This window comes from Rana temporaria, chromosome 10 (assembly GCF_905171775.1).
Source record: "Rana temporaria chromosome 10, aRanTem1.1, whole genome shotgun sequence".
NCBI lineage: Eukaryota > Metazoa > Chordata > Amphibia > Anura > Ranidae > Rana > Rana temporaria.
In genome coordinates, this window is record NC_053498.1 from 96198013 (window position 1) to 96215956 (window position 17944).

General features: G+C 44.1%; 1 protein-coding gene across 6 annotated transcripts in view; it reads right to left on the reverse strand.

Moving 5' to 3' along the window:
• TNNT1 (troponin T1, slow skeletal type) overlaps positions 1–16752 on the reverse strand; it is an 84868-nt gene extending 68116 nt beyond the window's left edge. For 3 of the 6 annotated variants that reach the window (XM_040325766.1, XM_040325765.1, XM_040325762.1), the window contains exon 1: positions 16597–16750. The gene's annotated coding sequence lies outside the window, so the exon portion shown is untranslated. Of the gene's footprint in view, positions 1–16596 lie in introns of all 6 variants that reach the window. The other 3 variants (XM_040325761.1, XM_040325760.1, XM_040325763.1) reach the window with 2 other exon arrangements.
• Positions 16753–17944: the final 1192 nt, after the last annotated feature.

Below are 17944 nucleotides of genomic sequence, written 5' to 3' on the forward strand. Positions count from 1 at the left end.
GCTTTAGCGCTGTTTTAGTGGCGGGGTCTAAAGTAAAAAATCTTCTGTGTTCAGCGCCCCCTCTACCCCCCACTGCCCTAAATCCCGCTCCAGCGCTGTACTTGAGAGCAGCAGCTCTCTCCACTCCCTCCCTCCTCACTGGACACGGAGGCAGCAGTGGGAGTCATTGGTTCTGCTGCTGTCAATCATAGCCAGTGAGGAGAGAGCAGGGGGCAGGGCCAAGCCATATCAATGGACATACAGAGCCTGGCATGGGATTGAGCCAGCACGAATGGCTCCATAGCAAGTGGCTTGCTATGGGGGCACTCAGATGTGGGAAGGAGCCAGGAGCACCGAATCCCAGAAGAGGAGGTTTGGTGCGTGCTACTCTGAGTAAAACCATTGCACAGAGCAGGTAATTATAACATGTTTGTTAATTAAAAAATCTCCTTTACAATCACTTTAAGTTAGAACATTGTATCAATTCAAACTAACACATAACTCAGTGGTTCCAATGGTGTCTGCAGCTCAGGGGAGATACCAGACTTTGCAGCAAACTAATATTTCAATTAAAGCGGTTGTAAATCCCTGTGAAAAAACAAAACAAAAAAAAAAAATGCAAGACAAAGGCAAACTAGCTCATTATGAAATACTTATCTTATCTTATCTTATCACAAAGCCTTGCAGCGGGGCCCGCACACTGCTGACATGGCCGACATCTTCCCCAGTGTTTTTTCTGGGTATGCGGTCTCCGGTGATGTGATTGCCTGGAGCTGCAATGATGCATGTGCGCGGGAGTCGCCAGTCACGGCACAGGCCCTGAAGAAACGGCACGAGCGGCTGTTCCTTTAGAGTGCATGCATTGATGACATAATAGCTGGCGTATACATTAAATATCTCCTAAATGGTGCAAGGTTAGGAAATATTTACAGTATCTATAGGTAAGCCTATAATAAGGCTTACCTATAGGTTCTGTGATGGTGGGACTCTGTGCTATGTGAAAGATTGCTGGTTTATGCCAGATTTTGGAGAGAAAGACACATTAATTGCACAGCTTTTTTGTTCTGACCTGACATGGCTCAGAGCCCCACCCAACAGACAGGAAGTCTGTTCCTGGGAATCCGGTGGATTCCCATCCCTCTGAGAGGAGTCAGAGACGCTGCATGAGTTCAGCTAGAGCATGCATGTCTGCAGTAGGCAGATGTCGTTTGATGATTGAGCAGCAAGACGCTTATCAGGAGAAAGCTAGGTTTGAGCTTATCTCTAGGAAACTGTTTTCTGAGGAACAGAACTTAGGCCCAGGCTAAAGGCCTGAAACAGCCAGGTGGCAAGTATGGAAGCCAGGAGGCTAAACTGTTGGTAATGCAAGATGCAGAAATACTGTTTGTTTGTGAACTTTTGTGCTTTTAAATAAAAGTGGGCTACCAGGCCCTTAAAAACTCAGTTCTGGACTGGCGTACTCACTGGAAAATGCACCTACCGCTGGAGTCTGATCCCCCCAATCTTACAGTCTTACAGTACAAACAAAACAGAGGAGTTTACTTCCTCTTTAATTAGAAAGGATCTCTTTCTAATATGCAACTCTTGAGTTACATTGTAGATTGTGAATATCACAACTACAATACAAAAATACATCACTTTTCTGCAAGGTGGATCCTATTGTCCTTTGAAGTATCTGGGGCCAGCAAAGCTTGGATGGTAAAGTACAACTAAAGGCAGTTTACACAAGTACCAAAGGTACTATGTGATGCACAAACAAATCCTTTACTATCTCTGACTGAGCCAAATCCTCCTTAGTATGTGTCTCACATGCTCCCCCTGCAAGATACTGGAGCTGACTTTGGATGGGTTCCAGCAGTATCTGGGAGGGGCTGGGTTGTCAGTCTAGAAAGCAGTGGGCAGCATTATGTGTTGCCAGTTGCTAAATAACATACTTCAGGCTGGTGAATCAGTAGTGATAAGTAACACTGATAGTCATGCCCCCTGCAACACTTTTTCATCTCACTGTAGTAAAAGCAGACACAGCCTATATGACAACTCTGCTCTGAATTTGGTAGCAGTGCAGCATCATTGCCACACCTTCACAGGACACTGTATTAGGTGGACTTCACTAGCAGGCTTAAAGTGGATGTAAACCCTTACTTATACAAAGTAAATTGAACAGCCTCAGATGATACACAGAGATTAAACAAATCCTCCTACATAAGTTTTAGGCTGAGTTCACACTATTGCCGCATGCGGCTCACAGCAGGGGTCCACTGTTTCAGGTCCGATTTCAGCACACATTTTTGGACTGAATTCAGACCTGAAACCAAGGACCAAAGAACACACAGGACCCCTGTACAAATTCGCACTGGAGCCACAGAGGAGATATGTGAACCAGCTCCATAGAAAGACGGTCACAATCTCCTACCATGCAAAATGGATGGGGGGAAATCGGCTCTCCTCTACTCGCGTCTGACAGACGCGAGTGCGGAAAAGCCAATAACCAGCTCTCCTTGTTTACATTGTGATCAGCCGTGATTGGACGCGGCTGATCACGTGGTAAAGAGTCTCCGTCAGAGATTCTTTACCTAGATCGGTGTTGCGGGGTGTCAGACTGACACCCTGCAACAACGATCGCCGCGATGCGCGCCCCCGGGGCGCGTAGCGGCCCAATATCCTGAGGACTTTTCTTTAAAGAGGTCCTCTTACCCCCTTTTTTCTATTTAAAGTATATGTAAACCCACACTTGTAAAACAGTTGGAAATAGAAATGAAAGGCAACCCCCCCCCCCCCCCATTTGTTATAACTGTTCACATTCACTATGTTCTCAGCTGCATAAGAGCTGGGGGGAAGAGAAGCAGCAGCATTCTAAGCTTCCCAGTGAAAGGCTGTGGGGTGGGGTGTCAGGACAAATCTAATCTTTGGAGGAGAGCACGCTAGAGAACTTACCACTGTGTATTCTCCTGCTTAGTGTGGTCAGTTTTTAATAGGAAAGCAAAGGGATTGGCAGGAAATCCAGCGATTTCACACAAAGGAAGCAATATAAAGAGAACAGGATCGTTTTTCATACACGCACATGGTACAGCAGGCACATATCAGGAATATGAAATGTTGGGTTTACATACTTATTAAAGCTTCAGTGAGGTTACCACTGATCTAAATAAGCAGCGACTCTATAATTAAAAATCCCCAAAAATCAGAGCACAAAGTTCTGTTTTATTGTTACAGCCCTATTTGGTACGGGATCTGAATTTGTCATTAAAGCAATCTTAAAATCTCCGATTACCGTGGAGCCAGCCACAAAGAGAGATTAGCCTGACAGCTGCATTAAATGTCAAGTTTATTTTGAAGTTGTGTTATTGCTATTGTGATATGCTCTGTTGTAATCTCACATCTCTTTATATATAACGCATTCCATTCTCTTGTGTGTTTCAGTGATGCTGTAAGGTTTATTCATCAACGCTTACTATAAAACCATGATTCATATCATCACATTGTTGGACAAAGCTAGTGTGAGCATCTTTCCAAATCATTTGTTCTAGCAGAACATATATTTTTAGTACACAGGTTATATCAGTGGTATCCTGGAATTCCCAACTGAACATGGTATGTAGCTGCGCTGTCTCCTTGCCCAAGTCCTGATAAGGACCTGGCTGTTGCTATTACATTGCAGTATTCTCTGTATATTGCCACTGTGCTTGTGGAAGCTCACAATGCCCCTGTTTACTCCATGTCTCCGCTGACCTCCGACGCTCCATAAAGATGCATGGAGCGGCCGTTCAGGTCTGCCGTCAAAACGGACAGGCGTACCTGAACGGTCCGTCAATGTGAAAGGGGCCTGACACACACCCATAGTACATATGAGGGCATGTTTGCCATATCCAAAGGTCGTATAAAACCTGCAAGTAGACAATGGGCACTCTGGACAGATTGGTACCAATGTTAATTTGGTCGACTAAAACATTTTATTCGATTAAATGAATACTATTTTAGTTGACTAAAATACGACTAAGGGGCAGATCCACAAAGAGAGTACGCCAGCGTATATACTGATACGCAGGTGTACTTTCAAATTTCCCGCGTCGTATCTTTGTTTTGAATCCTCAAAACAAGATACGACGGCATCTAGATCCGACAGGCGTACGTCTTCGTACGCCTTCGGATCTAAGATGCAATTCTTCGGCGTCCGCTGGGTGGCATTCCCATCGTAATCCGCGTCAAGTATGCAAATTAGCTATTTCCGACGATCCACGAACGTACGAGCGGCCGTCGCATTCTTTTACGTCGTCTCTAGTCTGCTTTTTCCGGCGTATAGATAAAGCTGCTATATGGTGGCGTACTCAATGTTAAGTATGTCCGTCGTTCCCGCGTATAATTTAAAAAAAGACGAAGTTGCCTACACACCATCGTTTTTCTCACAATGTTCTAGCAAAGCGAGGTTACGTTCCACCACGTTTTTCCATTGAAGCTCGCTTCATAAGTAGCTTCTGGGCATGCGCGGATGAAAAAACGTAGTTTTAAACGACGTTTTTGCTACACACGGTCAATTTCTGTGAAGTAAAAGTTGACGTTTGGAAAAACGACACATAAAATTGAAGCATGCTTCAATTTTTTTTGGTCGTTTTTTAGAAGACATAAAACAACGTTTTCCCCCACACACGGTCAATTAAAGTGACGTTTTTAAAACCGTAATTTTTTTTCATCACATAAAACGACCGCGTGTACGCGGCATAAGACTTATGCCGCGTACACATGACCGTTTTTCATGACGTGAATTTTTTTTTTTTTAAATGATCATTAAAAACGATCATGTTTAGGCTCCAGAGCATTTTTCTCGATGTGAAAAATGGCCATTGAAAATTTAGAACATGCTCTAATTTTTCTCTTCGTTTTTCACATTGTCGTTTTTCGGGTCGTGTGTAGGCTTTAACGACAGGAAAAAAACGCACATGCTGAGAAACAAGTTTTGAGAGGGGAGCGCTCGTTCAGGTAAAACTAGCATTTGTAATGGAGATAGCACATTCGTCACGCTGTAACAGACTGAGAAGCACGAAGACTGAAAAGCGCAAATCGTCTCTCACCAAACTTTTACTAACGCAAAAGCAGCCCAAAGGGTGGCGCCATCTGAATGGAACTTCCCCTTTATAGTGCCGTCGTACGTGTTGTACGTCACCGCTCTTTGCTTCAGCATTTTCCTCGGCGTGAAAAATGGGCATTAAAAATTTAGAACATGCTCTAATTTTTCTCGTCGTTTTTCATGTTGTCGTTTTTCGTGTCGTGAAAAGCGGTCGTGTGTTCTGGTAAAACTAGCATTTGTAATGAAGATAGCACATTCGTCACGCTGTAACAGACTGAAAACCATGAATCGCCTCTCGCCAAAATCAGCAAAAGCAGCCCAAAAGGGGGCACCAACTGAATAGAACTTCCCCTTTATAGTGCCGTGGAACGTGTTGTACGTCACCGCTCTTTACTCAAGCATTTTTTTTTTTTACGATCGTGTGTATGCAAGGCAGGCTTGACAAGAATCATGTTGAGAAAAACTTTGCTTTTTCTAGGACATTAAAAATTGGTCGTGTGTACACGGCTTTAGGCTGCATTCACATCTAGACGGACGAAATCGCGGCGTTTTGTCGCCGCAAATCGCGGTAAAAATAGCGGCGTTTTGTACCGCGATTTGCGGCGACAAAACGCCGGTATTATCCGCCTAGATGTGCCCCAAGATGACCCCCTCTATGGAGATGATTGCCATCTCCTAGCCGAACGCTCGAAGACGCCTGAAAAAAAGGTCCGGGACCTTTTTTCACGCCGCAGGCGACAGGCGTCCGGCGTTCGGCGTGGAGATGTGAACCATCTCCATAGAGGGACATCTGTTTTCAGCCCTCTGGCGGCAGCGGCGTAGCGCTACAGGCGTAAAAACGCCTAGATGTGAATGGGGTCTTAGACTAAACCTAAATTGAAATTTGACTTCAAAATTAACACTGGTCTGTAGTGCATGTTCATACCTCAATACCATAAATAATAACATATTCAAGTCTTCATTCCAGCAGTATATAATGAGTTTGGAAATTTTTGAGAAATGTTAACTAATGCATTACAATTTAATTAGACCCATTAGATTTTAATGACTAAAATTACTGGAGATTTTAGTCGACTAAAATGTAGGAAATTTTAGTCGACTAAAATCTACGGAAGATTTAGTCGACTAAATAGGACTAAAATTAAAACAATTGCAGAAGACTAAAATGGGACTAAACTAAATCAAAAATGCCGTTTTAGTCCTAAGACTAAAACTAATGCTAGCCATACACCTTTAGATTATCTGCAGATTTTCTATGGTTAGATGGAAAAAGTGGAACAGATTCCTCCATCTACGCTGAACTGTGTGGATGGAAAAATCTCCCACTGACTCAAGCTTCCATATCTTGCTAGTCGGCCCCCGCTGGCTCTCAAACTAAACAATGCCTGCACCCAATCAGAATGTTCAGGTATTGTGAGAGCCAACGGGGCTGACTAGCAATATATGGAAGCTTGAGTCAGTGGGAGATTCTTCCATCCACACAGTTAAGTGTAGATGGAGGAGTCTGTTCCACTTTTTATATCTGACCATAGAAAATCTGCAGATAATCTATAGGTGTATGGCCAGCATAAGTCAAAATTTGCTGCCAAAATTAACACTGATTGGTACACTCAGACATAACAAAACCTCACCTGATCACCTTAATGATTAGATACATTTCAGAAAGACTGAAATTTTCACAATGTTTTGTATTGTATGACTTTGATATTAGCAATGTGGTAACCTGTGACCCTTTGTACACCACTATTATATGGCAACCACCATTTACACTGTATTGCCTTGTACACACAATCGGTTTTCCCACCGACGGGAAAGCCGAGAACCTGCTCGGCAGCTTTTTCCTCCTACACACGGACGGTTTTTCTGGCAGAAAAACTGCCATGAGAGCTTTGGTCGGGAAACCCGGCCGTGTGTATGCTCCATCGCAGTGTTTCCCATAGGAAAACTGCCGGGAAAAAGACTGCCGGGAATCGCGGCAGGAAAAAAGAGAACATGTTCTAATTTTTCCCGCCGGGATTCCCATCTGGAAAACTGCCATGGAGCATACACACAGCCAGTTTTGTCGGCCACAAGCTGTCAAGTAACCGGTAGTGTGTACGAGGCATATAACCTTGTTATATGCAACGTGTTTACTCCATTTTTTTCTACTGTACACAATATTATATGGCAACCACCATGTTTATACCTCTTATACTTTGCCTAATACTCTTTAAAACCTTTTCTTCAATAAAAACATCGAACAATAAATAGAAAATAAAATTTTCAGTTAAAACTAACACTTTTTCAGCAGTTATAGCAACATTTTTTTTTTACTTTTTGGGATAAAGAATTTACATAAATGAATAAAATCTGACCATTGTGAGCATTCATCTCTAGGTCGGAGAAACGCCTTGATGTTTGACTTTTCACATGACCATGGCCCTGCCTGGTCCTGGGCATTGGTGAGCACGCCTTCAGGTTAGGAGTTACCGCCTCCTTGCAAGGGTTAATGACCCAGTTCATCGCATTATGTAGCCTAAAGAACCTCTGGGGGCGTACAACTCAGAATAGTCAGCATTGGTGTTCCACCCGCCCTCCCCTACTTACATGTTCTTTAAGCAGCAGGACAGCTGCTCGGAATGGGTCCTCATGAGATTACTTATATTGTAATATATATCCTATAAAGCCTGTGCCTCCAATCAGGCCCGGACTGGCCATAGGGTGGCCCACGACGGCCCGTGACAGTCCGCAGCGGCCCACGTGCCGCATATCACGTCTCCCCCCAGTGAAACATACAGGGGGTCCAGAACTGTTAGGGGGGTGTCTGTGTAACAAACTCTGAGGGGCTGTGTAATGTAAAGGGGTCCAGAGGTGCCATCTATGTTCCTGGCATAGTCTGAACATTCTTATTCAAATTCCATTTATCTGTTTAATTCAATGAAACTCACAAATGTTAATTGTCGTGTACATCACCTTTTTTATTAGCAAGTAAAGGTGCTAATTAGGCAGTTATTTTTAGTTGTTTGATATCCAGATTATTTTGGGCATGTTGCTCGCAGGTTTAGCTGAGAATAGCAGATGACTGTATACTTCAAAAATGTAAAAAGTGAGGAAACCATCCACTTCTGTTTAGTACTATGCATTTTCTCCACAGTCTGCTACTGCTGGTTAAGGAAATAACGTCTTTAAAGCCATTATAATCCTTCCTACCTGCACCTTGTGTTTTTCACCAGCATAAGATGTGCAATGATCATGTAGTTTCATGGTTTCATTTGTTACCCTGTATACACAGCCTTAAAGCGGAGGTTCACCCTAATAGCATGTATATCTGACCAACTCCCTTATATCCGTAACAAGTACTGTCCGCAATCAGTTTTTTTTTATGCTGTACGTACCTTATAATCCATTTTTTCAATCTACTTCTCCCCGCGGGAGTAGGCGTTTCTATGCCTAGGGGAATTGTCATCTGGGAGGTCGCCCAGATGATTGACGTCTGTTCAACCCGGCGGATAAGGCCCTGCCCCCCGTATTGCGTAGGCGCGCACGAGTTACGGGGTTTCCGTAAAAAGCAGAACATGCGGATATGTGAGTCGGCTCTATACGGCGCCTGCGCTCTGTATGTTCGGCTTCTTTTGGAAACCCTGTAACTCGTGCGCGCCTATGCAATACGGGGGGTGGGGCCTTATCTGCCGGGGCGAACAGACGTCAATCATCTGGGCGACCTCCCAGATGACAATCCCCCTAGGCATAGAAACGCCTACTCCCGCGGGGAGAAGTAGATTGAAAAAATGGATTACAAGGTACGTACAGCATAAAAAAGAATAACTAATTGCGGACAGTACTTGTTACGGATAAAAGGGAGTTGGTCAGATATACATGCTATTAGGGTGAACCTCCGCTTTAAGTAGAGTAAATCTTCACGTTTCAGTTTGTGTTTAAACATGAGGCATGCAGCATGGCACAGCACAGGTTATTTATTTATTTGGGGTTGTTATCATGTTGGAATACTGCCCTGCGGCCCAGCCTCCAAAGGGAGGGGATCATACTCTGCTTCAGTATGTCACAGTACATGTTGGCATTCATGGTTCCCTCAATGAACTGTAGCTTCCCAGTGCTGGCAGCACTCATGCAGCCCCAGACCATGACACTCCCACTACCATGCTTGACTGTAGGCAAGACACACTTGTCTTTGTACTCAGGGCCGGCCTTAGGTGTTCAGGCGCCCTGTACGAGATAATCCTGTGGCGCCCCCCCCCCCCCCAAATGGCCCCTGTAAATTCAAGTATAGGGTTGGTATTGGGACCGATGGGGCAATATAGGGCAGGTTGGGGTGATATAGGGCAGGCTGGGGTGGCATAGGGCAGGATGGGGTGGTATAGGTCAGGTTGCAGTAGCATAGGGCAGGTTGGGGTGGTATAGAGCAGGGTGTGGTGGCATAGGTCAGGTTGCGGTAGCATAGGGCAGGTTGGGGTGGTATAGGGCAGGTTGTGGTAGCATAGGGCAGGTTGCGGTGGCATAGGGCAGGTTGCGGTGGCATAGGGCAGGTTGCGGTGCCATAGGGCAGGTTGTGGTGGCATAGGGCAGGCTGGGATGGTATAGAGCAGGGTGTGGTGGCATAGGTCAGGTTGTGGTGGTATAGGGCAGGTTGGGGTGGTATAGGGCAGGTTGCGGTAGCATAGGGCAGGTTGGGGTGGTATAGGGCAGGTTGTGGTGGCATAGGGCAGGCTGGGGTGGTATAGGGCAGGCTGGGGCTTGAGCGCCCCCACCTCTGTGGCGCCTGGGTGAACTGCACCCCATCTAGGATCGGCCCTGATGTGACTCACATTCTGTGAGTTGTGTGTGCCGCAGGGCGCCCCCTGTTGCCCATGGCGCCCTGTGCAGTCGCACAGCTCGCACACCCCAAAGGCCGGCCCTGTTTGTACTCCTCACCTGGTTGCCGCCATACACGCTTGTCACCATCTGAACCAAATAAGTTTATCTTGGTCTCATCAGACCACAGGACATGATTCCAGTAATCCATTTTCTTAGTCTACTTGTCTTCAGCAAACTGTTTGTGGGCTCTCCTGTGCATCATCTTTAGAAGAGGCTTCCTTCTGGGCCAACAGCCATGCAAACCAATTTAATGCAGTGTGCGGCGTATGGTCTGAGCACTGACAGGTAGGGATGAGCCCGATGTTTGAGTCGAGCGTAAGTTCTACTCGAACATCGGATGTTCGCCGAATAGCGAACAATTTGGGGTGTTCACCGCAAATTCGAAAGCCACGGAACACCCTTTAAAAGTCTATGGGAGAAATCAAAAGTGCTAATTTTAAAGGTTAATATGCAAGTTATTGTCATAAAAAGTGTTTGGGGACCTGGGTCCTGCCCCAGGGGAGATGTATCAATGCAAAAAAAAGTTTTAAAAACTGCAGTTTTTTTCGGGAGCAGTGATTTTAATAATGCTTAAAGTGAAACAATATTAAATAAATTAAATATTCTTTTAAATTTCATACCTGGGGGGTGTCTATAGAATGCATGTAAAGTGGTGCTTTTTTCCCGTGTTTAGAAAAGTCTCTGCACAAAATGAAATTTCTAAAGAAAAAAAAATAATTTAAAACTACTAGCGGTTATAATGAATTGTAGGGTCCCGGCAATACAGATAAAAGTCATTGAAAAAAACAGCATTGCCCCCCCCCCCCCAGTCCATTACCAGGCCCTTTGGGTCTGGTATGAATATTATGGCGAACCCCGAACCAAAATTTTTAAAAAAATTGCGCGGGGGGTTCCCCAAATTCCATACCAGGCCATTCAGATCTGGTATAGATATTAAGGGAAACCCTGCGCCAAATGAAAAAAAAATGGTGTAGGGGTCCCCCTCAAAATCCATACCAGACCTTTCAGGACTGGTATGTGGATTTTAACCACTTGCCGCCCGCCTTATGCAAAAAGATGTCGGCAAAGTGGTTTCAATATCCTGAGTGGACATCATATAACATCCTCAGGATATTGAGCTGCTGCGCCCCCCTGGGGGCGCGCATCGCAGCAATCGTTGTTGCAGGGTGTCAGTCTGACACCCCGCAACACTGATCTAGGTAAAGAGTCTCCGACGGAGACTCTTTACCACGTGATCAGCCGTGTCCAATCACGACTGATCACGATGTAAACAGGAAAAGCCGGTAATCGGCTTTTCCTCACTCGCGTCTGTCAGACACGAGTAGAGGAGAGCCGATCGGCTGCTCCTCTGACAGGGGGGGTTTGTGCTGATCGATTATCAGCACAGCCCCCCCGAGGATGCCCACACTGGACCACCAGGGATGCCACTAGAGCACCAGGGATGCCCACCACAGGTATGCCACCCTAGACCACCAGGGATGACAATCACAAATAGAGGATACGAATCAGTGCCCACAATGGATGCCAATCAGTGCCCACAATGGACATCACTGATTGGCAGGCATTATTGTTTGGCACTGATTGGCATCCATTAGTACAATACATACATTAGTACGTTAGTGCCACCTATCATTGCCCATCTATGCCCATCTGTGCCACCTATCAGTGCCCATCCATGCCGCCTATCCGTGCCCATCCATGCCACCTATCCGTGCCCATCTGTGCCGCCTATCAGTGCCCATCTGTGCCGCCTATCAGTGCCGCATATTAGTGCCCATCATCAGTGCCCATCAATGCCACCACATCAGTGCCACCTCATCGGTGCCCATCAGTGTCGCCTTATCAGTGCCCGTCAGTGCAGTACCATCAGTGCCCATCCGTGAAGGAGAAAACGTACTTATTTACAATGTTTTATAACTGAAACAAAAAAAATACGTATTTTTTCAAATTTTTCTGTCATTTTTTTTTGCAGAAAATAAAAATCCCAGCGGTGATCAAATACCACCAAAAGAAAGCTCTATTTGTGGGAACAAAATGATAAAAATTTAGTTTGGGTACAGTGTAGCATGACCGCACAATTGTCATTCAAAGTGCAACAGCGCTGAAAGCTAAAAATTGGTCTGGACGGGAAGGTGTATAAGTGCCCTGTATGGAAGTGGTTAATGGGAACCCCACGCCATTTTTTTTTATTTTCCCCCCAAAAATCCATACCAGACCCTTATTCGAGCACACAATCTGGCAGGCCGCAGGAAAAGAGCGGGGGACGAGAGAGCGCCCTCCCCTCCTGAACCGTACCAGGCCACATGCCTCATTCCCACAACCCTTGCTCGGTGGTTGTGGGGGTCTGCGGGCGGGGGGCTTATGAGAATCTGGACTCCCCCTTTAACAAAGGGGACCTCCAAACCTCGGCCCCCTCCTATGTGAATTGGTAACAGGGTACACTTTACCCCTACCATTTCACCCAAAAAAGTGACAAAAATATCTATACTGTAAAACACACACACACACACACACACAAAACAGCACGGTTATAAAAAGAAAATCAAATTTAAAGGCTACACACTTTGAAAATGACAGAAAATTGAGCCACAACCATTACCAGGATGGATACAAAACCTTTAACAAAAAGTGAAATGCTGAAATTTAATGTATTCAGATATCAAAAAAAAAAGTTTGCTTTTGTCTGTACTATGCAATTTGTTTAAAAAATCCTGAAACATTTGCTGGTAGTGTAGATGTAAAGTATAATGCACATCTTTACAGGAAGATTAATTACACATTAGAACATATTCTATAAGGCAGAGCAAAGAGCAGTGATGATTGTTCACAAGGGCTTCTACTTGTACAGGAGCAGCGGGAACAGCAAGCCTTGACAAAGCATTTGCAGAGCTTTCAGAAGCTTTTAAAGTACAATTCAACTCCAGTGTGTAATGTTGGACACAGACCCTAATAGGAGTGTTGATTGTCACTTTAAGCAAGCTGCTAGCAGGCTTCAGCAAATTTTCAACAAGCTTCAAGAAGTGCTGAAGCCTGCTAGAAGCTTGCTCAAAGTGACAATCAACACTCTTATAATGCCGCGTACAGACGGTCGTTTTTTATGATAAAAAAAAAACGACGTTTTGAATCATGAAATAAAACGACGTTTTTGAAACTTCATTTTCAAAAACGACGTTGCCTACACACCATCGTTTTTTAAAATGCTCTAGCAAAGCGCGGTTACGTTCAGCACGTTCGACGGCACTCTTTTCCATTGAAGCTAGCTTCATAACTTGCTTCTGAGCATGCGCGGGTTTAAAATCCCACATACTATCATTTTCATTGACACAAAAAACGACGTTTTGAAAAACGACACAAAAAATTCGAGCATGTTTTGAATTTTTTTTTGTCGTTTTTCAAAAACGACTTTTTCCCCACACACGGTCATTTTAAATGACGTTTTCAAAAACGTCGTTTTTTTTCATCACAAAAAACGACCGTCTGTACGCGGCATTAGGATCTGTGTTTAACATTTACAAACTGGAGCTTCAATAAAGCTTGCTGAAAGCTCTGCATATGCTTTGTCAAAGCTTGTTGTTCACAGTGCTCTTATACAAGCTAAAGCCCATGTGAAACAGTCATAGCAAGTAACTGGCAAGAATATTCCACTCATCATTGGGTTACAGTAGTCCAGGCTAGAGAAAAATACTTTTAATTTGTTCCTACTGGCTATTATATTTTACATATTCATTTTACCTTATTATATCCAAATTTGCTTGTTGAGAGCAACCAAAAAGCGAAGTGAAATTGTGTGAATGAATCAATGCAGTGTATGTTATCTCAGCTTGCAGAGCTTGGATTCATTTAGGCAGATTCACAAAGTCTTATGACGGCGTATCAGTAGATACGCCGTCGTAAGTCCGAATCCGCGCTGTCATATCTTTAAGCGTATGCTCAAATTGAGATACGCTTCTCTGTTGCTAAGATACGACCGGCGTAAGTCTCCTACGCCGTCGTATCTTAGCTGCATATTTACGCTGGCCGCTAGGGGCGTGTACGTCGATTTACGCAGAGAATATGTAAATGAGCAAGATACGCCTATTCACAAACGTACGTACGCCCGTCGCAGTAAGCTACGCCGTTTACGTAAGGCATTTTGCAGGCGTAAAGATAAACCACCAAAAAGATGGCGCAGCCAATGTTAAGTATGGACGTCGGAACAGCCGTCGAATTTCACGTCGTTTACGTTGTTTGCGTAAGCCGATTCAGAATGGGGCTGGGCGTAGGTTACGTTCATGTCGAAAGCATTGACTATTTGCGACGTGATTTTGAGCATGGGATGGCACTGGGATACGTCCACGGACGGCGCATGCGCCGCTTGTTAGGCGCGTCATTTACGTGGGGTCACGATTCATTACCATACAACACGCCCACTACAACCTACTTTGAATTACACGCGCTTACGCTGGCCCATTTACACTACGTCGCCGTAACTTAGGACGCAAGTTCTTTGTGAATACTGTACTTGCCTCTCTAACTTACGGCGGCGTAGCGTATATGAGATGCGCTACACCCGCCTAAAGTTAGGCACATCTACCTGAATCTGGCTAATTGAGTTTACCAAAAATGTAAATATGGCAGAATATACATTCTAATGCTACATAACGAAGCTCCATTTCATTCTGAATAAACTAAATTATTATTGTAGCTTAAATAGAAAACTATCCTTCAGTAGATTTATTTTATTAAAATAAATTTGATAAAAAAAATCTAAAAAAATCAAACAAACTATTTAAATTAAAAAAAAATCCAATTTAAATAAAAAAAAAAATATATATATTTTTTTAATAATTGATTTATATCCAACCTGCTGCCATGGGGTGGATAAGCAGTTGCAGCAAGTGTATTTTTTAAAAAAGATTCAAACCTTAGAAATAAAAGGTGATCATTCCATCATCATATACATGAAATACTAGCACATTATGAGAAACTTACCTTAGAACAAAGCCCTTCAGTGCAGCTCTGTCACCACTGAAAGGGCTGACATCTTCCCCTGGTCTTCTTTCTGGGTTTGCGACCTCCGCCTACATGAGTGGCCAGGGACGTGATGACGTCACTCCCGCGCATGCATGCGGGAGCTGCCGTTTAGGGCACGGGTTCTGAACATCTGGCTGTGTATGCTGGACCTTCAGAGCGCATGCGCCAGTGACGTCACTGGCTGTGTGCACTCTGAATTACTCCTTAACAGTGCAAGTTTAGGAGATTTTCACAGTACCTACCAGTAAGCCATATAATAGGGCTTACCAGTAGGTAAAAGTGGTGCAGCAGAGTTTAACTGCTTGCCAACCAGCGTACGACTATATACATCGGCAGCATGGCACGGAAAGGCAGAAGGACGTTTATATAGAGAGCGGCATTGTGGACGCGCACGTGCCTCCGTGAGCCCAACCACAGGTCCCACGGATACCCACGATCGTCTCACGTTAAGGAAGAACGGGGAGATGCTGATGTAAACAAGCATCTCTCCGCTCTGCCTAGTGACAACGACAGTGATCATTGCTTCCTGTAATCGGAAGCGGTGATCACTGTCTTGTCACGTGTAGCCCATCCCCCCCTACGGTAAGAATCACTCACTAGGGCACACTTAACCCCTAAAGCGCCGCCTAGTGGTTAAACCCTTCACTGCTAGTGTAATTTTCACAGTAATCAGTGCATTTTTATTGCACTGATCGCTGTAAAAATTACAATGGTCCCAAAAATGTGTGAAAAGTGTCCGATGTGTCTGCCATAATGTCGCAGTCACAATAAAAATCGCTGTTTGCCGCCATTACTAGTAAAAGAAATATTAATAAAAATGCCATAAAACTATCCCCTATTTTGTAGACACTATAACTTTCACAAACTGATCAATAAAAGTTTATTGCAATTTTTTTACCAAAAAAATGTGGAAGAATACGTATTGGCCTAAAATGAGGATATGGGGATATTTATTATAGCAAAAAGTAAAAAATATAAGGCTCTTCTCAGCTTTATCACCCCAGAGACACATTAAATGAGAGGAAATATTTCAACCTAAATTCTTGAGTCCTTAGACCCCATTCACACCTAAGCGACAAAACGCCCGACGCGGGACGCTTCTGTCGCTAGAGGGGAGAATTCCCATTGCCGTCTATGGAGATGGTTCACATCTCATAGACGCGCAACGCCTGTCGCCTGAAAAAAAGTCCCGGACCCTTTTTTTCACGCGACAGGCGAGTTTTCCCATAGACAGCAATGGGAATACTTTAGAAAAAAAAAAAAAAAGAAAGAAACATTTGTAATCGCGGCAAATCTGCCGCTACACGCGTACGCGGCTGTCGCTTAGGTGTGAATGGAGCCTTAGTGATGATCTCCTCATATGATAATTTGTAGATGTTGTAAGATATACTTTACAGTGTTTCAATATCCAAAAAGTTTTGTTGCGCTTTGTATCAGAACTTTATAGATAATACATGAATAACAAATAATGGCCAAAAACAATGTAATGCTCTGTCAGTGCTTTGAAATCATTCATAGATTCACATTACCTGTATATATTTTTTTATGAATCTGAGCCTATAAATATGACATATACATAAATTACAGTATAAATGACAAATACATAAATGTCAATATATTTTCTGTATTATAATTAATAAATTATTTTGCTAACATTGAGAATTTTAAAAGGTATAATGCGCATAACTTACCTCCTGGATGTATTCACAGTGACAATGGAATAAACTGACAAAGAAGACACACTAATTCCAGTTTTGTAGTTGGGCTGGCCTCAGTAAGTGTAAGAATTTACTGGGAGAAACCAGACACCCCTGTTCTGTATACTGAGATTGTATTGGATGAGTGGGATCTCCAGTAACAATGTGACAAAAAGTGAAAAGATGCATGTGCTATACTATTTATGTCATCAGAATCCAATGATGTGATTAAGCTTTAATTAGAAAAAAAAATGTAGGCTTCAATGGCAATTTCATCTAACTTTCTGAGCATAACACTGTATGGGACTGCAGTGAATAAAAGTGTGTGTGTGGTGCAAGTCAATTCTTGAATTTTTCAATATATTTGAGCAGGCAAACATATAGGGGCAGATCCACGTAGATCGGCGCATATATCCGCCGGGCGTAGCGTATCTAAGATACACTACGCCGCCGTAACTCATTTTTTTTTCGAATCCTCAAAGAATTTTCGCCGTAAGTTACGGTGGCGTAGTGTAACTTTGGCGGTGTAAGGGCGCGGAATTCAAATGGATGTGATGGGGGGCGTGTTTTATGTAAATACGTCGTGACCCGACGTAAACAACGTTTTTTTTGAACGGCGCATGCGCCGTCCGTGGGGGTATCCCAGTGCGCATGCTCGAAAATAAACCAGAACAAGCCAATGCTTCCGACGGTGACGTCATTCTGCGCAAATCCCTATTCGCGCAAACAACGTAAAAAATTCAAAATTCGACGCGGGAACGACAGCCATACTTAACATTGAGTACGCCTCATAATAGCAGGGGTAACTATACGCCGGAAAAAGCCGAACGCAAACGACGTAAAAAAATTGCTTCGGCCGGACGTACGTTTGTGGATCGCCGTAACTTGGTCGGCATTGCTGTCGTCCCAGAAGGAAGCCTCTTCTAAAGATGATGCACAGGAAAGCCCGCAAACAGTTTGCTGAAGACAAGCAGACTAAGGGCATGGATTACTGGAACCATGTCCTGTGGTCTGATGAGACCAAGATAAACTTGTTTGGTTCAGACGGTGTCAAGTTTGTGTGGCGGCAACCAGGTGAGGAGTACAAAGACAAGTGTGTCTTGCCCACAGTCAAGCATGGTGGGGGGAGTGTCATGGTCTAGAGCTGCGTGAGTGCTGCAGGCACTGAGGAGATACAGTTCATTAAGGGAACCATGAATGCCAACATGTACTGTGACATACTGAAGCAGAGCAGAATTCCCTCCTTTCGGAGACTGGGTGGCTGGGCAGTATTCCAACATGATAAGGACCCCAAACACACCTCCAAGACGACCACTGCCTTGCTAAAGAAGCTGAGGGTAAA